This window comes from Lonchura striata, chromosome 11 (genome assembly GCF_050655825.1).
Source record: "Lonchura striata isolate lonStrDom1 chromosome 11, ASM5065582v1, whole genome shotgun sequence".
NCBI classification, from domain to species: domain Eukaryota; kingdom Metazoa; phylum Chordata; class Aves; order Passeriformes; family Estrildidae; genus Lonchura; species Lonchura striata.
Window position 1 is genome coordinate 22063506 of NC_140713.1, and position 26550 is coordinate 22090055.

Here is a 26550-nt window from a genome sequence, read left to right on the forward strand (position 1 = left end):
AAGCTCTGGACTCCCACACTGTGGGATCAGGATTTAGACGAGGCAGTCCCAGCTCTGTCCTGGCTGGAGAACAGGATCCAGAAAATTGGAAATCTCCTGATTCCAGCTCTCACCCTGAGCACCACACACAAGCTGGCTGTTCAGCCTGGGGGAAAAGAGACTCAGGGGTGCTTTTATCACTCTACAACTCCTGAAAGGTGGCTGTGCTCAGCTGGGGTTGGGCTCTTTCTCCAGGAACTGACAGAACCAGAGCACACAGCCTCGAGCTGCACCAAGGGAAATGCAGGTTGGATATCAGGAAAAAGTTTTTCACAGAAAGGTGATAAAGTTCTGGAATGGCTGCCCGGGGAGGTGGTGCAGTCCCCATCCCTGGGTGTGTTTAACAAAGCCTGGATGTGGCACTGGCTGCCAGGGTTGAGTTCAGGTGTTGGGGCTGGGTTGGACTCGATGATTTTGAAGGTCTCTTCCAGACTGGTGATTCTGTGGATTCTGTTTGAGGAAGGTTTTCTGCCCTCTCTGAGCATCTGGAGGTCCAAACTAAAGGGCATGCTTTGTCTGAGCACATGCACATCAGGAAATAAATTTGGTCGGCATTTTTGACCTCCCTGAGAGCTTAGCAACAGAGAGGTTTGAAAGAGAGGCCTGGTGATAATCAGCAGGAAGCTGTTGCTGATAAATGAAGTTTTCCCTCCATTTTCTCTCCGACTCTGCAGGCTCATTTGGACTGTGCATTTTGATGTTTCTCTCAGAGCTGAAAACATCTTGACGACACTAACTGTGAGGTAAAAATTACATAAATGCTTTTCTTACCAAGTGCTTTTTATTTCAGTTCCAGAGCATTTCTGAATCACACCATTTTCATGACTGATATCAAGGCAATCATTTCAGTGGTGCAGCTCAGGATCACTGAAATTCCACAAATATCCAATACAGAGTACAGGATACAGCCACATAGATAATAATTTCTCTTTCTGATGACCCTCTACAGCCTGATACTTGACTGTTCTGAGGGTCAAGGTTGGTGTTTTTACCATTTCCATGCATTTCTACAGCCAGGAGCAGCAGACATGATTAAGACAGAAAAAGGTTTGGTTCAAAGAGAAGCTGTATGAAAGGTGTCTGCACAGGGCCAGGTGACACAGAGATTGTCCCTGTGCCACCATGAGTTAGAGAAAATTACACCCATTTCAGGATTTGAAGAGGCAAATGGACAGAAAAAAAGTTTTCATTTTCTAGGAAGAAAATCTGAAGAGATTCTAACCAGATGTTGCAAGTGCTCTGTTATGGATATCTCTATTTACCAGTACTGCTATTTTCTGAGCTCTCCCTGTACACACAGACACACACCTGACTTATAGTGCACACTGAAGTATCTGCCATTGGCTGGTGCAGAATTAAAAGGGAAAAGGTAATATTGTGGTCACAATCCAGCTGCCATTGTAAAATTCTCTCTTTGTCATCCCAGCCATATCACTGAGTATCTCTGTGCCTCGCTTTCCTAGTCAAAAACCAAATAAATATAATTACTGTGGTCTTCTAAGAACTGTGCTCGTATAATACTGAAATATGACAGCAGACTCCCATTCAGGGAGAAAGACAGGAGGTATTAAAAAGTTGGTCTTCATCTAATTCTGCTGGAGAAGACAGCTTTTTAACAGGTGGGTAAGTTACCAGAAAGACCGATTATTTAAAGTTATGTAGCTCAAGAATAAAACAAAGAAGTGCTTTCAGCTTTCAAACAGAAAGAGAAATAGTGTTAAAATTCCATTAGCTACTGTGACAAACTGCCAGATTAAAACATGAATTGCTAAGCAGGTGAGGTGGGTTTGAATACTGAATGCTGTTGATTTTTTTCCCCACTCCTGTTTTAATTTATTTCTCAAATCATTTAAAACTAGTGAAGGAAGGTCTGAGAATATTTTTTTCTTTTTTCAGTTTTCACTAGTGAGATTGATTTCTTCCTCTTGTTTTTCTTAATACCATACTTTTAAAATTACCATACAAATCCAGTTCTCCATTTATGATGCATTAAATGTAAAAAAAAAAATTATTCCAATTATGTTTCTTCCCAAGCCTAGAGACCTTGTGTTGAAAGCAATATGCATAAAACTCATTGTTGTGTATTTAGTACTGCACTGTTGTTAAAAAGTACTCTTGAGCTCTTCTTAATAACTTGGCTGGTTCTCCTTGGGATCTGTATTTTAGTCCATGAGATGTTAGCCTTGTAGAGGCTGAAATATAAAGATGTTATGTGATCATGTCAGTGTGGAGCTGTGCTTGCAGGGCAGTCCCTGCAGAGCTGGGAGAGGTGCCCAGCTGAAGGGTGCTGCACTTTTCCCTTGCAGAGGGAAGGAGAGAGATTTTCCTCCTCGTGTGAGTCCCTGCATCTGCTCTGGGGATGAATTTATGATGCTGACACCAAACATCTTTTAAAATCCCATCACCAGGGGAGCAATCAAGCCCTACCCTCATCCCCCTTGTCAGACCCCAGCCTGTCTGACAGCCCTAGTGCTTTGCAAGTTTTGTGTTTCGAAAGTGAATTCAGAGCTGCTTTGCTCGTTCCTCCTTCCAAAGTCTTTCCGTGTTTGTTTGGAATTCCCATTCTCCATCTGGGGACAGATCCCTCCCAGCACCCAGGGCTGCCAACAGCAAAACCTGCAGCACTGCAGACCCCAAGGGTGGCTCAAGTTCCTGCTGTCAATAATCCCACTTTTCCCTGATCCCTGGCTGCTTCATCAGCTCTTCATGCAGAGGAGCTTTTGGACTGATTGAAGGCACTCTAGAGCTTGGCACAAGGATTAAGAACTTTAGGAAGGTCTAAGAGCTCCTTGTGAGCTTCCCTGCCCAAAGCTGGCATTGCATCCTGCAAAGTGATCATTCTGCTCTCTCCATCTGTGTTCCCCACCTCCTCTTACCCTGCAAAGTCATGAGGCCTTATCAGCTGCAACTGCTAAAAGGGCAGGGAGGAAAAATAATCAGCAAATGTTTCATTCACCATAATCTAAAAATGGTGATGGCACTGAGTCAGCAAAGGTGGGACTGGGCAAGGAATGGATCTGTGAGTCATGTTTATAACCAGCTTTTGTTGTAAACACTACAGAGATGCATTAATTAACGATAAAATCAAGGGAAATGCCTGGCAGGATAGAGACAGAGACAGAGAGATTAGAGAAGATGGAAGGCACTTGTAAACTCAGGCTGAACCTGAGGAAATGATTGTGTGTCCACTGTGGGGGATTAATCTAAAGCAAACCAGGCATGAAGTAGGAAGAGAGATGAATGCAATGAAAAGCAAGAGTCAGGAAAGCAGAAATGCTGTTTGGTTTTACAACATGTTAGGCTAGCATACAGCAAAACATAAAATGACTCCATTTGTTCAGCTTATCCACCAAACAAATCAAAAGATGTTTGTAGAGATTTTTGCAAAGAAGATGCAATGGATCATGGATTACATGGGAGTACTGCTAAATTCTCACCTCCTGTGGCTTTGGGTTTCACTGTTTGAAAGAGATTTGCAGAATTTGAAACAAATGGGGTTGACAAAGTCATTTAAAGACATGGAAGTTTTGCCTAGTGAAAAAAAGGTAAAAGAACTTAGAAGATTATGAGTGGCACCACCCATCTACAGCTGTTGAGTGGCTGTTAGCATGAGGGGAAAGGAAATCCTTCTCTCAATGTTTCAAGAAAGTCCTCAAATGTCATGCTGAATGCCTGAACTAGAAACAGAAAATGTCTTAAATAAAATGCCATGTAGGCTCCTGAAGGAAAAGGAGTTTTTCCAGTGAAGCTGCTCTTCTCCCCAAAAGTTTTGTCCTCATCCAGTGCTGGTTTGGATGAGTGTAAGCAGGAGAGGATGGGGTTTGAGAGGATGGTTTTTCCCCTTGGCTCGAGTGAGGACAAGACACACTGCTGCAAACTAAAAGCAACACCCCTACTCCCTTTTAAACAGCACAAACAGCAGCAGAGCATTTTCACATTCACTTCTCTCATTTGGCCTTTAAAACCTCTCACCTGGAGCTTAAATGACAGATCCTCCTGTTTCTGCAACGCTTTCTTCCTGGCCCCTTTCAATAATTTATATTCATCTACACCTCATGCCTGGGCTCCTTTTCATTGCTCCTTTGATAAATAACAAGACATGAAAGGTACAGGAGATGCTGAGATATGACCATGGCTCCAAACACTCCTGGTGTTGCAGGGAAATAACTTCATTAACACTCAGGCTCTTATTGCTTGCCTGGGAAATATCCAGGCAGTGCCTGACGTAGAAATGTGTGGCAGCAAGAGAGGGAGAAAAGGACTCCTTGTGTCTGCAGTATTTCTTTATGCTTTCAAACCAGAATTTTCACAGTTCCTTTTAACCATTTCATATGGAAAAACACAATAAATGTGTCCAGGAAACCCTTTCCTTGAAGCAAGCAGAAATGATAATGTTATTTGTTTTTACCCACAGCAGTGTTTAGACACGGGCTGCAGAGACTCCAAGTCCCTGGGAATTTTACATTAGTGCATACATTTTTTTAGCAGTCTGTGCCCAGAACAAATTCTGTCTCCAAGATGTCACTGTTTAGAACTTTCCTTTTTAGCAGGGATGTGGAAGGACTTCAGTAAATGGCAGCACTTGGCGCAGCTCCATCCCACTGAACAGAGACTAATTTGAATTTTATTCCTTCCAGACTATTTATTTCGATAGCAGAGAACAAGAAACTTCTTAGAGGGTGATAGAGATCTCTCCTGTTGCTTGTCCTTCCCTTCTGGGTATTTAGCTGGCCAAAAGGGCCAGTCTTTCATGCCTAATGACCTCCAATAAATAACTGCACTCAGTGGCCCAGCCCAGGCTTTGTGTGTGGGTGTCGATTTTCCTTCTAGTAATATTTAATCTGCTGAAGGGATTAGAAATAGGAAAAGATTTTGATTAGAATGAAATCACCCAAATTGCCCTAAGCTCCTAAAGTAATACAGGCAGCAGAAGTAGCAGTGAGCTTTCCCTGACACCATTCTTGGTGGAGTCCTTCAAGACAACTCTGATTTCTAACCATGTCCTGGATGAGTCTCCTTAACCCTCCACACTCTGGTTGCTGCTGGGCTTTTCTGGAATAGTTTTGCACTGTTTCTGCAGCAATTGTCCTTCCCAGAGGAACGTTCCCCAGCATGTTTCCCCACCAGGAATCATCTCAGTGTATTGGGCCACGGGGATGGAACCAAGCAATAAAATCCTGTGTTTAATTCTAAGGTTTGGCTTACAGGCCCAAAGCTCTGAGTATTCCCTGCATTTTGGGTTCCAGCAGCCTGGGTGGTGCTCTGTAAGAGTGAGCAAAGATGGTGAGATGAGCAGGGCCAGCAGAACCTGCCAGCACTGGCTGGAGGAGAGGAAGGGCCCGTGTGTCATTATAGGACACGTGAAAATTGCAAAGTGAAAAAAGAGAGCGTTTATTTTCTGACTTTAGCATTTATACTTTTCCAAAGGTGACAGTGGATTGGAGGGTGAATGTGCCACCCCTCCAAAGACATTGGACAAACCAAGTTTCTCTACCTCTATGACGGAATGTACAACAATAGGTTTTTTACAGAAAGTTGTGTGAGAAAATTCTCTATCAGAATGTAAACTCAGAAGGCTTTAGAAAAATCTTAAGAATCAGGGTGACACCTGTGCTCTCAGGGCACCAAGGAGGGTGGTCCAGGCTCCAGGGAAGCAGAGCTGAGCTGCACATCACCTGCAGAAAAGTTCTGCAAGAGGAGGTGTCAGCATCAGTCACATCCTCAACTCTGAATTCACTCCAGGCACTAAAAGTGATATTAACACATCTTAAGCTAATGAGTCCCTTGAATTGTAATTCCTTCCAGAAGCTATTTGCAATGGACTTAGCTGGCTAATGGTTATGTGTTTGAACTTCATCCTTTCATAATAAATTCCACTGCTAATTCCTGGCTTTCCTGAGGCTTTGTTCTGCCAGATTCACACCGTGGACCTCTCCTGGGATGCCTTCAGAGCAAGAGCAGGCTGCTGATTTGCAGTCCGAAGCCACACGCCTTTATAAAAGATTCAAAATACCTTGTTTTAAAAAAGATTTTAATTTCATTACACTTACAGCTCTAATAAAAAGCTGGGTGCAACACTTACTGTTTGTCCAATAAGTGTTCTGATTTTCTGTGCCAGTCAACAGAACCTGGAGTGAATTTGTTATGAGGGGTGAGCTCCTCTAGCTGGAGATGCAATCTGGAGCTACAAGCACTTCCATATCCTTTTATTTCCATTAAATTCAATGGGTTTTTTAATATCAGTTTTAAACAGGCATGCAGGATGCTGATTTTCTACTGGTCCTTTTGTGATTATTGGCACAGCAAAGTGTTTGTGAGCAGCTCAGCCAGCCCCACCCGTGTCCCTGAACCCAAGTTTGTCCTTCATCACCTGCTTAGGATGAGGGGGATGTGTCACCATAGCAGCAAATTTTCTTTTCTCCAGATATATTTGGCTATGGTTCAGTTTGTTTAGGCTGACTTAAAGACAAAAATAGACCTTGCCCATCCCTTTGAATTTCCTAAGGGTTATTTTTTTAGAATGAGCATGGATTCTTCAAAGGCACAGTCTCATGAGTGACCCACTAAAGATGCAGAAACCATAAGAAAGCCCTAAAAAGTTCCAGTTGGTTTGTGATTAGCATTTTTTAATTGTTTAATCATTTTTATGCAGAAGCCATAACCAGCTCTGTTATCTGCCTCAGTTCATAATTGACAGCAAAGTGATTTTATCAGCATTCCTTGTAACATCTGTTTCAGATAAAGACAAGAGAAAAAAATCCGAATTAATTTGTGGATAGATTAGCTTTGAAAATACATGAGACTATTCCCATAGTTCCATTTTCTTAAAGCAGTCCCATGCTGTGCTGTTTATTATTCCTGTATTTCTGATATTTAGAATTCAGTTTTTTAAGGGACAGAAGTGCTTTAGTACCATCATCAGTAAGAAATAAATCCAGTTGAGTGTTTGAAATTCCAGAGTCTGGAATGTCTGGTCCATGCTGGAGGTAAAATGAAGGCACATATTAAAGGATACTCAGCTTTCTATGAGTTTGTTTGGTTTTTTTTTCTGGTTTTTAGATGTTAATTTCTTGGTCATATTGTCTGGGACTATTTCAGATGATGTTGTTTAATACTCATTAACAATTGACCTTTAATTTTTGTCTATTCATTTTTCTTTTTACCCAGACTAAAATATTATTTCTGGCAGTGTCCAACTAAGTTGTGACTTTTTGGCATCATTTCCATTTGTAACTTCATTTCTGCATCTGATTTTATCCCCTGAAGAACAAAGCTATTATATTCCATGAGACTACACCAGCAAAAAGAGATTGAAGTGAGTAGAAAACCAGGCCAGGGATTTGGAAACATTTTTATTGCATTGACACATTTTGATTTAATGTTCTTTTTTTAAACCATTCACTTGTGCAAAATATCATTATTGCAAAACAAGTGGAACCATCACATTTATGAATGGAAGAGGACATTGCTGTCAATCTTAATATTCGTCACTGCTTCATTCTTTTTCAGTCTTGTCCCACTGTTGTTAATTTTGTTACTTTTAAGAAAAAGTTGCTTTTATTTATCTGTTATTCAAGTTGATTCTAGGCAATTTTAACCCATGACAGATACCCACTCTGTCAGAGGAGGAACGCTGGGCTCCTCAAATATCCTAATCCAGGGAGTTATCCCACAGGAACCAAGTGGGAATGTTTCCAGAGGAATGGAGGAGCAATCACTTATCCCCACTTTGGTCACCCATGGCTGGCACCTTCTCTGGCAGGAGACACCCCTCCTCTCTTTGGAAAACCAAAAAATAGGGGTCAGAAATGTGAGGTCACCACAAATCCCTGTTAAATCCCCTTCTATTTAGTGCATTTCCCATTTTTCTTTGGAGGCAGCAGAATTATCATGACAAGAATGGATCTACTCGTTGCCAAATCTTGGTTTTGCTCAGTTTTGGGAACTTTTCTCCTCTGACATTTAATGAAGGAAAAACACCTCTCCTCCCAAAGACAGTTTAGCCTTCCCCTAACATACAACCCTGCTGCTGTAAAATATATTATTAATGCTTTAATCAAGCAGCAGTGCTTTGATTGATGTCTTCTCCTGGCTCACGAGCAGCGAGAGAGCATCATTAAAACCAGAAGTTGAGTCGTGGAAAGAGACATGGCAGGAGAGGAGCTCCAGGGTCTGTCATCAAGGAGCTCATCTCCTCGCTGGTGTCGTGTTTGGAGTCACCTGGCTGGTGTTGTTTTCCTCCCTCCCACCCCTGGCATCCCTCCTGCCCGGCTCTGTGCCCCTGGCAAAGCTGAAACCCGAGCCCAGCACGGGGCTCCCTTCCTCAGGTGTCGGATCACAGCCCCAGCACCTGCAGGAGAGCAGCACTGGGGCTTCAGAGCCAAAAAACAGCCCAAAACCACACCCAAATAAACATCTTGTTTATTTGGAAACATCTCAAGTGTTTTTCCTGCACTGGCAAAGATCATTTTTATACTGAGCGAGGAATTTGATAAATACTCGTATTTATGTCATTTCAAAAGCTTTTCATTTTTGTGCAGTGTGTATGCAGAGGGTGATATATAAAGAACATTTCCTCACTGCCATTTATGTATGGATCACTTCCATGCATGTTTGATAAGAAGTTTTCTTTGCCTTCACTATGTAACACCACAGAACTTCATTTTCTTAATTATTATGGCTTGTGTTGGACATCTTTGTGTGCATAAATAAATACACTGTTTGTAAATAAATACCCTTGTGCACACCTACTCTAGGATATAGATGTGTCACAAATGGTGAATGAGGAATGAATTTGAGAAATGTGAGGGGGAAAACATCATTGCTATGGTGCCTTTAAGAATTTTTTGGGCTCTCACTAGGCAGGAACGGGGAGTTTTCTCTTTGACATTGATTTGCAAACTGCAGAAATAATTTTCTGCATCACATCTCAGTGTTAGAATGTCCTTTAAAAGGATGTCCCATGCTCCACATTATTTTCTGTTTCGAGACAGTTATTTTGAGAGAATTCATGCCCTTTTATTAACAAGAGAAATCCGGGGGCAGCAATTTCACTGGGGGATTATTCACAGCACAGAACCCAAAGGGTTGCTCTGGATGTGGGCTTGGAGCTCACAGGCAGCAAATTTCAGGCTCAGTCCTAATTTTTATCCTTCCCTCAAGGCAGAATTCCAGGTTCCGTGCAAACTGATGTGTGCACTGGGCTGGTTTAGAGGTGTTAACAAAAGCCTAGTGATTTTGGGCACTATTAGTGACTCCTGCAGCAATTATCTTATGAAACAGGCAGATTAAGCCCTCAGATGGGCAGGCAGATGCAGAGCTCTGGCGTGTGGGTGACACTGGCAGATTGGGCTCAGATGAAGCATTTTTGAAACGTGAGCAAGGAGAGTTGTGTAACACAGCTCCTCACCCCTTTGGCTGTCCACAGATCACCTTCCTAGAAAATCCTGAAGCAGGAAATCGTTTCAGGAATTCCACAGCTTGGGGTGACTTGCTGCTGGTGGCTTCAGATCCCAAGAATTGTATTTTTCGGCCATTCTGGAGAATAATTTACTCATGATTGATTCTTCCCTCTGAGTTCGGAATTCTTGTTGCTGATCACAGTACAGTGAGTAACCACAGCAATTTTGGGGATTGCAGTGAAGTGACCTGCTGCTGTGGTTGCAGCTGGATCAAGAGGAATAAAATCTTGAAGAGCTAAAGAGTTAAAATCCCTCACATACCCAGGATTTTGAAAAAGAGAATGGGAGAAAGAAATAAGGGAGAAAACCTTTTATTTAAAGACCTAACACTGGAGCAAAGTCCCTCAAATGTGCCCCATATATTCATTCAGCATCACTCATGTGGCTGGAAATGAAAGAAATGCTCCATTTGTTCTGAATGCTTTGGGTTTGCATTTAAAAGTAAAATTGCCAAGGCTCTACAGGCGTGTTATTTGTTGGGTTTTTCCTGCTTTTATGTTTGCAGAGTTGGATAAACTTTATCACTTTAATAGCGTATCTGGGAGATGTTTGCTCATGTGTTTTCTATATTCATATATCAACATCAACATTTTTTCATGGATTTTTCACGGATTTGTGAATAATTCTGGCTCTGTCTGGAAAACATGAGTGCCAACTGGTAAAAATCAAGTGTGAGAGGAGATATGGATGTCTCAGTAAATAAATATCTGTAGAAGTGATTTTCAACTCAATCTAGTGGTTCTTAAAACACATTTCATAAAGTGTTTCCTGTTAAAAGGCCAGCCCAAAAAGATTTGAGAATTTTTTTTGTTTGACAGAGGTGCAGTTCCCTTCTTAAGCAAGTGTTCCCTCAGCTGAGACCCTGTGAGTTATTTGCGATTTCTTATTGTCATTTCTTTGCAATAAATTCATCACTGTTTCAGTGGTAATGCTTTGAATAAAGCTGCAATTTCCTAAGCACTCAGCTGTGTTGGATGAACACACATTTTCCTGTTTCACTGTGTTTCTGTTTTCATTTTATTAGACCTCTCTTTTTTTAACTTTTTTTTTCTTTCTTTTTTTGTGAATGTAGAAGTATCCAGGCCAGCAGTGTAGAAGAATTTAAATATTTAGTATCATGAATATTTGATTACCTTCAGGATTATATTTGCACCTAAAAAGAGAGAAAAAGGAACATGTACTTCTGTCCATCTCTCAGGTTGCCTGCAGCCTGGGCCCAGCAGCCACAGACTGCCTGAGCAAAATAATCACATTTTGAGATTATACTGTTGGGTGGTGTTTGTGTAAGTGGCAGGAGTTTTCAAGACAATGTGACAAAGTTTGTGTCCAATTTTTGAAGGTGTATTTGTATTTTTTAATGTGCACACCCACTAAAACCAATGGGAAACTTTATTGATTTCAGACCCACTGAGGAGCAGGAGGTGACTTTGCGGTGCTGCTTGGATAGATTTTCTTGGCCAGGGCTCAGCCTCACTCTGCATTTGTGTTTTTGCTCCAAATATTTGGGAAAACCACCCACTTCCAGCACAACTGGCAGCAGCCACATCCCCAGGTTGAAGAAAGGTTTTTGGTGTGTTCCTCCTGCTCCACCTCTGCCAGGGACCTCTCTGGAGAGCTCTGAGCTCCTTGTGCTTGATCCAGCACTGAACAAAGTAAAACATTTGGTTTTGAGGCACTTTTAAACATTCTCAGTGTTTTGGGGTTTTTTTAATTTTTTTATTGTGTAGCTTTTGTAGCTGTCTCTCTTTAAGACTCAGGGCAAATTGTTCACAGGTTTTAAATTTATAATGAATCCAGCAACTTCTTTATTTAACCATAACATTTTTAAAAGGTCACCTGGATATTTGGAAAAGCAAGAATCAAGTTAATTGCTGTGTAGTCCTTTAAAAAACCTCTGTTCAGCTGAAGATTTTGCCCAATCCTGGCAGGACTGCAATAAATGAGACACCTGAGGGACAGGCTGTTATTCCAAACACAGATATAAGTCAAGCTGCCACCCTCTGAAGTGGGCTTTTCCAAGGGTCCAGAGAAGAAGGAAACTTTCTTGGTGCATTTATTCTGATTTACAGAATAAATCCTTACAGAAATCAGAGCTTTCTAATGCTGCTGGCAGTCCCAGGAGCAGTAGAATTGCAGAATCCTAAGATTGGTGAGGTTGGGAAAGAACTCCAAGTTCATCAAGTCCAGCTGTTGCCAGAGCTCACCCCTAGGTCAGGGGTGGCTCCATGTGGTGGAAAAATCTCTCCTCCAACCCGAGCTTTCAAAGAAAGGCTCAAAAATCTTCTGTTGTTCGGTCTCAAGGCAGTTTATTGCAAGTTATCTAAAAGATTTCCTCCTTGAGCTGCTGTGGTTTGCTCACAGCTCAGGCAGAGGCACACACACACCCTGACATCCTCTCTGACCCCGACTGCTTCTTCTCTCCCACCCAGGGCTGCTGCTCTCTTTTATATGGGACATTACGTGTGACATGGTTACAGTTTTCCCCAATGCCTGTTACCTATATTAAATGCTGCTTTTCTATCTTTTATATGGTACATTACGTGTGACATGTTCACAGTTTTTCCCCAATGCCTATTACCTATATAAAATGGTGCTTTTCTATCTTTTATATGGTACATTACGTGTTACATGGTTACAGTTTTTCCCCAATGCCTATTACCTATATTAAATGGTGATTTTCTACTCTAAACCAATCTGTGAGTGCCAACATCACCAAGAACATGGAGGTGAGGAAGGAGAAAGAGGGAGGACAGGACTGGCCCAAATCCCAAATCCATCTTAAAATCTCTGACCCCCATGTACAAAACCAAAACCCCCCTGTACAGCACTCAAAAATTCTTCCCTCTACTTTGTGACTACTTCTACTATAATATCTAAACTTTTGTGACTTCTTGTTCTTTCTGCAAGGTTGGTAACTCATCCCATGGCTCAAACCCAAAATCACAGCTGTTTGCAGCTGCCTGCCAGGGTCTCAAATGCTTCTGACCTGGACCCGGAACATCCAAAAATGTCTGAGGGACATTTTGAGTTCTGACAAGCTGTGACCATGCTCACCACTGAGCCCTGTCCTCAGGTGCCACCTCCACAGGGTTTTGGAACATTTTCAGGAATGGTGACTCCACCACTGCTCTGGGCAGCCTGTTGCAATGTTTGATAAATCTTTCTAGGAAGAATAATTTTTTTGCAAATTTTTTTCAAATCTAAACCTCCTCTGGCTTAACCTGAGGCCATTTCCTCCAGCCCTTGGGAGAAGAGTGAGCAAGGCAGAAGTAAATTCATCAAAATCATTTCTTTGACAAGTTCAGCAAGCTGGTACCACTGTCATCTCCCTTTTACAAAAAGTGCCAGAATCAAATCCATTTTCTGGGCTGAACTGAGAGCTCTGAGCAGTCCTGCAATACATTTATATGGTACCTATTACACCCAGCCTGTGCAGTACCTTTAAAACACATTTTATTTCTTACTGCTAGCTTTTGCTTGAAACCAGGGGAAGGGCTTATGTTTGAAACCACTCCTGTGCACTTATGAAACATCTGTAAAGGAGCAGGGAAAAGCAGATTTTCTTCTATAAAATATCCTTCTAAAATAAAGAATTCCTTGTAAAATAAAGAAGTCCTTCTAAAATAAAACTCCAGCAATGGAAACAGGGAACAAGAAATGCACTGCTGAGGACTGAGGCTGCCCATTTGAGGGGCTTGCAGGGCAGGGAGAGCTCTCAGGTTACCTCTGACTGCCCCAGCTGTGTGGGGCTGCTCTCCAGCACACCTGACACTGGAACAGAGCAAAAGGAAATTCCTTCACTGAGCCAAAGGAAACTGATCCTTGTCTGACACGTCCAGTGCCAGCTCCCTGCCACAATTCAATGGCAGAGCATTTGCTCCTGTGCCAAGGCATGATGAAGGTGCCCCTTTGCAGCTCAGTTTATCCCCAGGCAATGCTTGCTGTGGGTTTTGAAGGGAGCTGTGTGACTGCAGCTGCTCTAAGAAGTAAAATTACACCTGGTACCTGGTTATGCCACTCTCTCCCCTCTCATCAGGCTTCCCAGAGGAGCAATTTCCTCTCCAACACATGGTGTTCTTACAGCAAACTGGATTTAGGCACTTAGGGTACAGGCTCTGGGGTGTATCCCTGTTTTAGGAATATTTTATCCAGCTGTGCTGCTCTGTCCTTAAAAACTCTCAGTTCTGAAAGACCAGCTGAGAAACTTCACCTTGTTCTATTACCTTCTCTAGTCCTCAGTGTGTGTATAAATACAAATAAATATCAGAACCTTTTATAAGCCAAGGGATTCACAGCACCTGTTCTGATCTGTGTAAGGGGGTTACAGACCTGATTTCAGCAGTCTTATGGCCCCTCTCACTGCGAGTTTGCTCAGTGATGAATTTTCTCACTGTTCTACAGCTCCCACTGGATTTTGTTGTGTCTATCCATATTAAGTAATGGAATTGTAAAATAGAAAAAAAAAATAAAAAGCAGTTAGATCAGGAGTGTATTGTTTGCCCAGGTGATGTGATTCAAATAAAAAAATATATTTTTTTTTCCCTCCTTCTTTAGATATCCTTATAAAATAAATGGCATAAAGGAGCAGAACCAAAATACCTAGATTTTAATTTCATCCTGATGTGAGCACTCAGAGGGACAGAACAAGGGGAATGGGATGAATTTTGAAATGCCAGCAGCCTGGCAAATAGCCACATCATAAGCCACACACTGGCAAAAAAATGCATGTGCTGGGAACCATGTGCATGTGCTGTGGTTGTTTTCATGAGGATGGAGCACAGCGTGACTGTGGGGGTTTATAAACAGCAGAGGGACTGAAAATTATTTGTGGGTTGGAGTAAGCAGGAGAAAATTCTAATTGCAAAGCATTTTGGTTTAGACTGTCTCACAGACCTCTGGGTATCTGAGAATTCTCACAGACCTCTGGGTATCTGAGAATTTATCACCAATATTTTTATGAAACTGAGGGAGGAGGTACTTAAAGCTTGACTTTGCATTAATGACCTGCCTGGGGAAGATGGGAATAGCTGGCACAAGCCCTCTCTGCCCTGTGGCTGCAGAGGCTCTCTTTGGCAGGACCTCTGCTGCCTTGGAGCAGCCCCAGGGGATTGCAGAAACCTTCCAGCTGCATTCAACACAGAGCAGTAAAAAACAGGGATGGAAATAATTCCCAGAGGCCACACACACCTACCCCCAAAGCAGTATGAAACCACTTTTATCCCATTCCTGACAGGGACTTGTCTAAGTTCTCCCCTTGCTGCCCATCCCCTCTCTCCTGCCGCAAGGGATAATTGAGAATATCCCGTGCCCACAAATGGATCCATTCCTGTGCTGCCAGTGCTCAACTCTCCCTAGCAAGACAGCAACAAGAAGTTGTCAGGTTTTTTTCCAGTTTTTCAACTCCCTTCTGCTGTTCCTAGCCTTGTCCAGTGTTTGTGGAGAGCTGCAAGGAGCAGAGCAGTCAGGAAAATCACCCCATGTGGTTACATCTTAATAACTGCTTTTAGTGTCTAGAATGCCTTCTAAGTGATGTTTTCCAGCTCTCCCACCACCTTTTTTACTCTCTGCATGTTTCAAGAGGCTCTCCATAATTTCTTTACACCCTTGGGCTGCAGGTACCAAAGTAATTCAGATGGCAAAGATGGGAACCCATAGGGTTGTGCAGGACCCTTGCAGATTGGGGCCAAAAAAACAGAGCCTTATCCTGCTCTGTCAGGGCTAATGGAAATTTTTGTGTCATTTGGGGGAAGAATCAGTCCCTCCAGGAATTTGGAACAGTACAGGCACCCCAGAATTCTGCTGAGCCTGCAGAGCAGGGGCTGCCTGGCACAATGTGCTCCTGTGGTTGGCATTGGAGGTAATAATGCTCAAACACAGAATGGCTGGCAGGAAAATGAAAATGATCTTTATCAAATTAACTGAGAATGTGCATTGTGGCTGTATCTGGAAGCACTCCCAGGGGTGCTCTTAGCTCTCACTCTCCCAGCCTCAAAGACATGGCCCTGCACATTGCTGCCAAGTTATGTATGGGAGACATCATCCGTGAATATTTCCACTTGTTCATGTGTCAGTAGCACCTCAGTGTGAGCCCTGCAGCAAGATTTAGGGTCCTCCTGCCTGGAATTTCAGCACAGGAACTTAGCTTCTCAAGCTTTCCATGTAAAATGTCCAATTTTTAGGGTGAATGAATTAAAATCAGGAGGAGGCTTCAGAAATCAGGAGCCAGAGTTCGTGCAAAGAACTCGTGTAGACATCACTCAGCATCAAGGTGAATTAGCAGGTTTTTGTTCTTCTAGATTGTTAAAGGAAATTGGGAAAACATGCCAGAGAGGAATGTTTAGAATGTGTAAATTATCCAATTGAGTAATGGACAGAATGGAGAACTCTGCTGGAAACAGAGATATTTTTTCTTGGCCATGGAACAAACCAGTGCAGACACGATTTCAGGTTTTCTTTCTGCAGAGATGCTGAAAGGTTTTGTGAAAAGCCTGCTATGGCTTTTCAAGATGCTCAAAGGTGCTAAATCACAAAGTTAAGGAAGGGCTGAATTTATTTTCCTGTTATTTTTACTTCAATGAAATAATGATTAATTTCAATATGAAAATTAAGAGAAAATGTGGCTGTATTTAATGAGAGGAACCAAGGCACTAAAACCTTGACAACTGATTGTCTATCTAGATATTTTTTCGTTTTATGTAAATCTATCTGCAACTTTTCATCTCCACATTTAAATGCAAGAAGTCCATATTATCTCTTTATATATTTATTATCATTCATTTCTACTTGTATAATCCCACTTCTTTGTATAGAATTGCTGTAATAATTGGTTATTTTCTCACAGAGCAGAATGTGTCCACTGATAGCTGGTGCTGGTAGAAGTGTCCTTCAATACTAAATTAAAAATATGTGATTCTATCATCATCTGTCTAGACCAGAGACCTTCATCCTCCTGCTGTCTGCTGCATCATGACAGTTTCCACATCTTTCCACAACTTCATCTCCAATTTAGGGACGACCAGCAGCACACGTGGCAACCAGAAATAGCCTGGCTTCCAGCAAAATGTCACTCACCCCATAAAGTTAATAAAAAAGTCCAATACCTTATTTTTTGCTGCCCTGCAGTTGCCATCTCACACGTCAGGAGAATGTAAGTCCAAAGCTGTGGGAATGGCCATCTGTTCTGCCTGCACACTGCTGATACTTGGGAGTGCTGAATTACTCAGATGCTCTCATTTTTAGAGACATCTGGAACTGGTGGCCAGCTATTCACAAACAAACAAAAAAAAATAAATAAAATACAGCAGCACAGAAAAAATTAAATTGGCCTCAGCGCCTTCTCCATGGGATCATGAGACATTTCAGAACAATTTCAACACATGGTTTGGGTTGGAAAGGAACTTTAAAGCTCATCCAATCCCACTCCAGCCATGGGCAAGGACACCTTCCACCATCCCAGGGTACTCCAAGCCCTCTCCAGCCTGGCTTTGGATATTTCCAGGGATCCAGGAGCAGCCACAGCTCTCTGGGCACCTGTGCCAGGCCTCCCCACTCTCACAAGTGAAGATTTTCTCCCTGATATCTCATCTAAGTCTACTCAGAAAAATGTAATAAAGCCAGAGGGAATTACATCATTAGTAAGTTTTACTGGTTTGTTTCCTAAATGACACCACAAAGCGCATGGGGAAATAGAAGAAGACAGGAGTGCAAAAAGGTGGAAAAATCAAGCTGGATGAACTCAGTTATGTACAGGCAAATAGGGCATATTGTCTAAGCCTTTAGAATGAAAGTACTGTAATTATATTTTACATTGCAGTGTTAACTGGTACAAAGGAATCCCAAAGGTGCACAAGCCAGCCCTGGATTGCATGTGGATTTTTAGATCCAAGGGTACTTTGGATCACACCAGGAGCCAAAGGAACATTTCCTGTGCTGTGAGAAGGGATAATTCAGCTGCCAGCCCTTGGATCAGCTGTCCCTTGGCTGGAACACACCTATGTGTAGGAAAATATGGAAATATCCACCTCTCGGGGTCTGGGTGTTGGGATGACCCTGAGAGTGCAAAAGTCCTTGTTCTCCCAGCCCGTGCAGCCAAAGGAGGAGTCGGGAGGAGTAGAATGCCACCTCACCTTTGTGCTCTCCTGAGGTATTTCCCTGAAAAACAGCTCTGTTTAAAAAGTAAAATCAACATTCTAACAATATAATTTATTTTTTTTTCAGTAGTGAAACCATCAGAAGATTTTTGCAATTCTTTCTTTAGTGCCTGAAATGACCAAAGTCTTCTCGACTTGCTTTTCTCTCTGATGCAGAATTTGTGTCAGTATTTTTCTGACACGGTGTTTGTGTCAGAGCAGGGAGTTTTGATGGAGAAGTTTGGAGATCAATTAATTTAAAATTCAGCCTTGCTGTGAAGTTTCCTCCCAGCAGCTTTTGTTTAGGAACACAGTTTTTTCATGTACTTAAATTTGAGTCAAACACACCAACAGGATTTCATACGGATGGAGCAGGTGCTTAACAACAGTACTGCCAACACCTGCAGCTAAATCACAAATTAATCTTTGCAAGTTTTGTTTATAAAAAGCCAAAGATGTTATCCCATTTATACCTCCTGCTTGGCTCTGAAAGGTATGTTTAGATTAGATTTTTAATCTTTTCACGGCAATGATGAAGTCTTAATGTTGAATTTATTTTTTATTATTTGTTTGTATTTCCTATGGGCTAAAACTCTTGGAGCCACAACGCTGCTGGACCTGCAATTTAAAGGAAGAGAGGAAAGCACCAAAGAGTGGGTAATGAAATTGAAAATATTGGCTACCAATCTTAAATTGTGTGTTATGCTGTGAAACCCAAAAGTAAATATTCCCTACAAGGAAGATGCTGCTCACAGCCTGGGCAGGTGTTCTGCACCTGTGGACCTGGCAAGTTCTGGCTTTTTCCTTTATGTAGCAGCAAGGTGAAATATTTTCACACAAATCTACCTCTAGTGCAAAGATCTTGAACAACTGGACAGCGAGCTGTGAGACCTCAAAAAGTGAGATTTTATGTGTCAGAACTGGTATTTCTACACCTGCTTTACTGTGCAGGGCAAATTTTACACAGGAGCTTGTGAATTCCAGAGACACAAATTCACCTTTTAGGGGAAACGTTGCTTGTGAGGGCTGCTAAAACCATCGTGTCAGAAATGTATGTCCAATCTTTTCTGTGATTTACCGTCACTTGATCGCTTCAGAATTAATTATGAAGTGTTGTGAAGTAATACAGGCTGTCTGTGTCTGCTGCAGGACATTATTCCTAACAGAGCAAATTGGAAGTGACTCATCACCTGCTTTAATTAAGGATGTGTGTGTTCACATATATTAATATGTCAATTATATTTATTAATAATATAATATTAATTGTATTGCTTATATTTATATGTATACTAGTTAATATTAATTATAACTAATGGTATTATTAATTATATTTACTATATATTAATATATCAATATACTATATTCTATTATATCTATTAACATAATATTTTTATATAATATATTAATATAATATGTTCTACTTTATTCATATGTAAAATAAAATTATATTATAACTAGAAATTTATATATTAATTAATTAGATGATAGATGTGATGTATTATAATCAATATATATGTATTAATTATAATATAGCATATAATTAATATATAATATATATAATTTATAATTATATGTTCACATATATATTAAATATTCATATATATTTTAAAAGTTGAACTGTGTTTTCTGCCTTTATTGTAGCAAAGCAGTTAAGTACAAAGCTTAGTGCTCATTTTATGGGTGTTTTTTTGGGTTTTGCTGCTGCTCCATGGGTTTGGAAGCAGCCCCTCACTCAGTCACACGCTTTGCTGCATCCAGGTTCCTTTGGAGACTGAATCCTCAGCGAACAACACACAGATGGCAACTTGTGCCAGCATTCCTGGGTTTATTACTGCCCATCTCAGATGGCTATTTAATTTGTTGTCACTTTTCGCTGGAAAACTGGCTGTTAAAGCAATCAAATGCCTGTTTTCTGTCAGGCCCCAGGCATTTATTTTCATTACTGGGGTTGCCTAAAAAAAAAAAATAAAATAAAAATAGGAAAAAAAAAACAGCCTGGAGGCTGAGTGTTGGAGTGCAGCTCTTTGGGAGCTGTGTGTCCATCTGGTGTGTGAGTTTGGAATAAACAGAGAGGGTCTGGTGTATCTTCAGGAGGAGAGAGAGCAGGATGCTTAATGGCCACAGGGAACGATGCCTGTCTGAGGATCACCAGGTTTAACTTTCTCAGGGTCAGCCTGTTGGGACCCCAGGAGTGTGAAAGATTCCCAGCCCATGCAGAAAAAGGAGGAGTCTGAAATGTGTAGGATCAGGTTCTCAAGGTTGTTTATTTTTCCTTAGCTATAACATTCTTTCTCTGACCTGCTGAGGTCCATCTAGAAAGAAGCCACAGCAATCTGCCTCTCGCCTTAGGTGGAGTTTACATTATAGACTCAAAATTGTGTGTACTATATTTACAATACTGTGCCTCTGATTTCTCTCCAGGTACAATGATCACACCTGTATCTGCATATGTACCTTGGCACTGCAAGTTTGTTGTGGTTTTACCTTCCTTCCATCCAAACACGCTGGACACTCTGGACAGATGATTTATCAGTCAGAAAAGTGATTTAAAGTGGACAAAGTGACAAATGCCAATTTGTTTGGGAATGGGAAGAGCAGAGGGATCTGCTCATCTGTTCCTTCACTTGATGGCCTGGAAGAGAAGGAAATTCCCTGGGTAAGTCCAGTTTGTTGGCTCTGAGGGCTGAATGTTCTGTCTGGGGAAACTCTTCCTGTTTCCATTTTCCAGGGACAAATGGAACAGCCAGAGAAACAGTGAGCTGGGAGGAGTTTAACTTCACCAAGCTCTTGAGAGCTTTGTTACCTCTTTCAGCAATTATAAAGCTTCAGCTTTGGGTTGGAATGCTCCTCTCAGGTCAGCTGAGATCAATTCCTGTGTTTGGAGTTTGTTTCATCAACAGTTCAGGAATGCTGGGAGAAGTTCCTTGAGCTTTTATTGCAGCATCAGCCTCATTACATGGTTGAGACAATTGGAAGATGGCAAAACTCACATGCAACCAGCAGCAGCCAAAGATTTCTTTGTGACAGAGCATTTTAAAAATTTTCTAGCCAATAGCACATTGCTAAAGCTTACAGACAATTATTCTAGCTAGTTACTAAAAGCACACACACACACCTGCTTCACACAATGCTTGCTTGTCTGCCTTCTATTAACAACACACAATACTCCATTATTATTAAGCTTAAAACCTTCTACTATCTTGCTAAGCATATTTTTCTGCAGTCTTAAGGTCTGTCTTAGCCAAGCCTAAAACTCAAGCTATTGTTTCATGTCCTTGTTTGCTGTACTAATATAATTTTATCTACTTTGAAACTTTGCAGCTGCAGCTAGCTGTAAGTTTTCTGCTCTTTTTGTTTCTGCATTCACAACTTCCTGAAAATCTTCTTACCTTTACTATGCTTCCCACAGGAAGGACTTCTGAAAGGTGGCGTTTGGAACATGCAAACACTGTCCTGTGGGTTTCACTGGAATTAAAAGTTTGTAGCAGGTAGCATCTCCATGACTTCCTCAGTGGGGAGGAAGAGTTGGGTGCCAGGGCACTGCAGCCCTTCCCAGCACGGAGCTGCTGGCCTGGATGTGCCCCAGCTCAGGGAGATGGAACCAGGCTGATTGAAAAAGAACCAACCTCTGAAAAACAAGAAGAGAAAAAAAATCTTCCTTCCACAACTGATCCCACTTAACCACCACAGAAATGCACAGCTGGAGAGGAAATGGAGATGAAACACATCTCTGCTGCCTCACAAACCTTCCTGCAAGCCTTGTGCCAGCTTTGCATTTCCTCACTCTGACCACAAAGCTGAAAGATTAGAGCAGAGTAGGGCAAGCCAAGCCCTGTGCTGGCTCAGGCCATTCTGGGCCATAGTTCAGTGCATTATTGCTGTTTGTTGACATGCTCTCTGTCATTTAAGGAGCCGTCTGCTTTCCCTGGCAGTAAAGTCAAATGGGTGTCTGGGATTTTCTGCCCTGCACTTGATTATTTCTTCTGTCTCCACAGTAAGAGCCCAATCTGTCACTGGATTATGTACATTGACTTAGCAGCAAGATTTTAAGGCTGAAATGAGTGTATGAGAATTGGCTGCTGAAATCCTGAGGCCCTTGGGTCTGTGAGAGTGAAGTATTGGGAGGGGAGGACTGAATAGCAATAATATTCTGCACAACCCAGCCAATATACGGAAGCCAAAGAGCAAAGACAAGCAAAGAATTCCTTTCTATTTCCATCATGCAAATGTTTCATTTTTAATTCGGCATATAGGTACACAGGGGGCTTTTAAAAGGCCATTAGCCAAGGATTCCCCCTTGGTTGATTTTCTCTTCTTACAATAGAATGTCCCTGATTACATTCTGTGGTCTATTATTGACAAAAGTTGATGGTAAAAGAAAATACCAGGATCCAGAAGGAATATTGGAGGCTGAACCAAAACACTAGGATAAATCTTTGGCCAGTACAAAGGTATTCCACAGCTCCCAAATTGGTTTGTGTTGCTCTTTGCTGCTCTCACCCATGAGTTTCAGGGTTGGAGGCTGACTGGGAAGGCCAGGAAATATTATACATTCTCCATAGCCATTATAAATATAAAAGCATTGCCAGAAGCAGCCAGAAGAAGCTGATCGATCTCTTACAGTTTATCTCTTGTGATTTAAAGATCAGCCTGTTGACATAAACACACCAATAGCTCCAACAACTGGGGCTGTGTTTCTTCCTGTTTGCTGTTCCCAGTGAGAGTTCTCTCATCCCCTTTCAGCCCAGTGAGTCCATCAGCTCTCTCTCAGTCTGGCCAAATCCCACCTTTGGAGGGGGAAATGTGGCCAAGGGCACAGATGTAGAGATGTCCTCTCCAAGCACATTCATTTATTTAGGTGGGTGGCTGTGAGGCACTCCTGGGTATCACCATGGGACAGCTTCCACTGAGCTCTGCTGGGTCCTGCTCCACCTTCCAGCCATTCCATGGACTTTCTTGGGTTTTGGCAGGAGCACAGAAGGTGGGAAAGGCAAGAGCTCAGCAGCAGATGGTGGCTCCTTCATTGCTACACACCCAGGAGTTCAGCAAAGCCAAGCTGGGTGGTGATGGAGCAGATGTTTATGGCTATTTCTCATTTTAAATCACATTACAGCAATGTATGGAATGAGGAATGGCTGAGGGAGCTGGGGGTGCTCAGCCTGGAGAAAAAGACACTCAGGGGTGATCTTATCACTCTCTACAACTCCTGAAAGGTGGCTGTGCTCAGGTGGGGTTGGGAACTTTCTCCAGGAACTGACAGAACCAGAGCACACAGCTTCGAGCTGTATCAAGGGAAATATAGGTTGGATATCAGGAAAAAGTTTTTTACAGAAAGGTGATAAAGTTCTGGAATGGCTGCCCAGGGAGGTGGTGCAGTCCCCATCCCTGGGTGTGTTTAACAAAGCCTGGATGTGGCACTGGCTGCCAGGGTTGAGTTCAGGTGTTGGGGCTGGGTTGGACTCGATGGTCTTGAAGGTCTCTTCCAACCCAGTGATTCCATGAATTCTGTGATCCTGTGAATGTAGCAAATCATCCACTGGGGATTGTGCTGAAGCAGCAAAGGATGCTGTGTGTGCTGGCTGGCTCAGACAGCTCCTCACAGGTTCTGCGTGGTTCCAGCCTTCCCCTGCACACCATCGCCCCTTGCTGCATCTCCTAAATGTTTATTCCAGCCTTCGGTCAAATAACATAGAATGCAAATCATGGGGAAATGCTTTACTTGGCTTTTCAAAATTAACCACATGGATTTTCTTTAAAAAAAAAAGAAACAAAAAACAAAACACTTAAAAACCCCAGCTCTGTCAGGAGGAGATGATGAAGGACAAAGCCACAGAGCAGTTAAACTGTATTTAGCCTTGTGGTACTTGGTGCATCCAGGCCATAAGTCTGATATTAACATATTTTAATGACAGCCCTGCAGTCTTTAAAACATGTTAATGGCAAAACATGAACCTTTAAACTGAACCACAGAATTTATATATAAAAAACACATTTAAATTTATTACCTAAAGAGATGCAGTCTTGGTCTGAAAGGTCAAGACATCAAAGGTCCATCTCCAGAACCTTTGCTGTATTTTTGCCCAAGTCCTATGAACAATCTGTGATATAGTTTTAAAATGTGGATAAAAGGGTTTTTTCTACTCAGAGTCAACTTTTTTTTTTTTAAATTGTCGTTGAGACCAAATTAAATCTAGGGAAAGTTGTTAAATCTCTTAATTAGATATTTCCGTCAACCAATATGATGTTTTTTTGATTTTCTGGTTTCCTTGGAAACCCATTTTTGCAGTCCCTGCCTGTCCATGTGCTCCAGCTGCTGTGAGTTGAGCTCTGAAGCTTTCACAGCAGCTCTGGAGGGGCAGGGCAGGGTCAGGCTCTTCCCTGGGGCTGGCAGCAACAACGTGAGAGTCACTGGGCAGGCAGGATGGGCAGGAATTTGGGATGGTAAGGAATTTGGGATGGGCAGGAACGTGTGATGGGAAGGTGTAGTACAGGTGTAGTCAGGAAATCACAGAAATGTAATTCCAGGAGTCAAAAACACTGATATTTCATTAATGCTCTGGTTTCCAATCCCTATGTTTGCACCTCTGACCATCCACTCAGTGAGTGTTTTAAGAACATGTTTTCTTCTAGAATGGAAAGCAAAGATCCCATTTTATTTGGATTGGGATTTTAAAGTGTATTAGGATGAGCCAAAAACATTGCAGTCAAAATTAAGACAACTTTTGTCTCTGTAAACTTCCAAATTCCTTAAAATAAAATAATGTAGCAGCATTTTCTTTAATTAAACCATGAGAAATATTTAATATTTTTAAGGTTTCTGGGCAGAAATGTGTGTTTTTCATTTCCCAGATATCAGCCAGCTGCTCTCCACTGCTCCCTGCCCTCCCCCAGCTCCTGCCCTGGTGACACCACACCACGGTCCAGGAGTTCTCTCTGGCTCCTGCTCCAAGGTCCATTTTAATTTGGACACTCTAATCCAGCTCACTGAGTCCACAAACCTACTGATTCCTAAAGAAACAGTCTCCCTGAGAAATTCTTGCCTGAAATTAATCTAATTTTGCCTTTAATAAATGAAATTTTTTAAATTCATTTTAAAATTGTATTTAAAACAACTATCAAAATAATCAAATTGGTGGGTTTTTAGAAAGTGGTCATTTTTTCATTTCAATATTCCAGGTATCTCCATCTCCAAAATGAGATGCTTCACACAGGAACAAAATGTTTTTGGCCACCCAGAACCGATGACAAGAAATCTGAATTTCTCTTCCTCGAGGAGTGTCAAAGTGTTGATGGATTGTCCTGATGCACAACATGAAACACTTCCAAAATCTTACAGCTCTTCAGGGAACAGGAAAAATCTTCCCACTCAGTTCCTGTGGCAACGGAGGTATTTCACGCTGAACTTTAAAAACACTGACAGATTTCTTCCTGCAGCCAAAGGAAAGCAGTGAGAGTTTATGTGTTTCAAGGAAAATTGAGATGCTGGCAGACAACATCAATGTCTGTGTGTGTGTCTTTCAAAATGAAGTTGTCACCCAATGCAGTTGTAGTATGAATCATATCCTGAAGACTTACGTAAGGTTTGGGCTATGAGTAAAAGCTGGGGTTTATTTTCCCCCGGGGAAAATTTGAATCTAGTGAAAAAATTTGAATCTAGTGGGGGAAAATATATTATGAAATAGAAATGATATTATAAACATTATAAATAATATTATAAAATATAATTATATTATTTAATATAATATTATATAATATCTATTATAAATATATATTTTGAGGTGATTATATTATATTATATTATATTATATTATATTATATTATATTATATTACATTATATTATATTATATTATAGTATAGTATAGTATAGTATAGTGTAGTATATTATAGTGTAGTATATTATAGTATAGAATATTATAGTATATTATAGTATAGTATATTATAGTATAGTATAGCATATTTATTTTATTATATTATATTAATTACAGTATATTTTGTTCATTGTAACAATAACTGAAAAGCTGGAAGCCCTAGAATTAGGAGCCCATTTATCCGAGTTCAGTAAATTGTATTTATAAATGGATAAATATCAGTGTACAGAGGGTCAGTGGAGAGCACAGCTTTCATGGCCTGAATTTAGCAAGCACTCCATCCTGATGATAAAGAAGAAAGGTCCCCTTGGTTATGTAAAAAGAAGAGGGAAGCATCTCGGGGAGTAATCCCGAGGGATTACAGCTCCCACTGAAAGTCCAGTATTAGCCAGCAGCCAATGGCTCCACAGCTGGAACTGGGAGCCAGAGGCAGCCGGGGGTGGCACTCATTAAAAATAGATCTGCTGCAGAGCTAAGGTGATTATTGGGGCTGATTTGCAGGATTAGACACGGGCAGCAGTCTGTCAGCATATTTCTTCACTTGAGCGCACAAAAACCTCCTCCAGGGCTGCTGCAAACAGGGGCTTGTGGCTGGGCAGGGGAGAGGGAGGATTTGGGAGGGCAGAGGGAGGATTTGGGATGGGAGATAGAGAATTTGAGATGGGAGAGGGAGGACTTGGGATGGGAGAAGGAGAATTTTAGATCAGAGAGGGATGATTTGAAAGGGCAGAGGGAGGATTTGGGATGGGAGAAGGATAATTTGGGATGGGAGAGGGAGGATTTTGGATGGGAGATGCAGAGCTTGGGAGGGTAGAGGGAGGATTTGGGGAGGGGAGAAGGATAATCTGAGATGGGAGAGGGAGGATTTGGGATGGAGATGCAGAACTTGGGAGGGCAGAGGGAGGATTTGGTGGGGGAGAAGGATTTGGGATGGGAGAGGGAGGATTTGGGATGGGAGAGGGAGGATTTGGGATGGGAGAGGGAGGATTTGGGATGGGAGATGCAGAACTTGGGAGGGCAGAGGGAGGATTTGGGAGGGGAGAAGGAGGACA

The 26550-nt window shown here is 41.8% G+C and overlaps 1 long non-coding RNA gene across 1 annotated transcript; it reads left to right on the forward strand.

The window, feature by feature from the left end:
* LOC146766444 (uncharacterized) lies at window positions 1-25342 on the forward strand. The gene is made up of 3 exons (XR_014957986.1): window positions 1-18286; window positions 20051-20285; window positions 24806-25342. It is a non-coding gene; the product is annotated as an uncharacterized LOC146766444 (long non-coding RNA).
* The last annotated feature ends 1208 nt before the right edge of the window (window positions 25343-26550 follow it).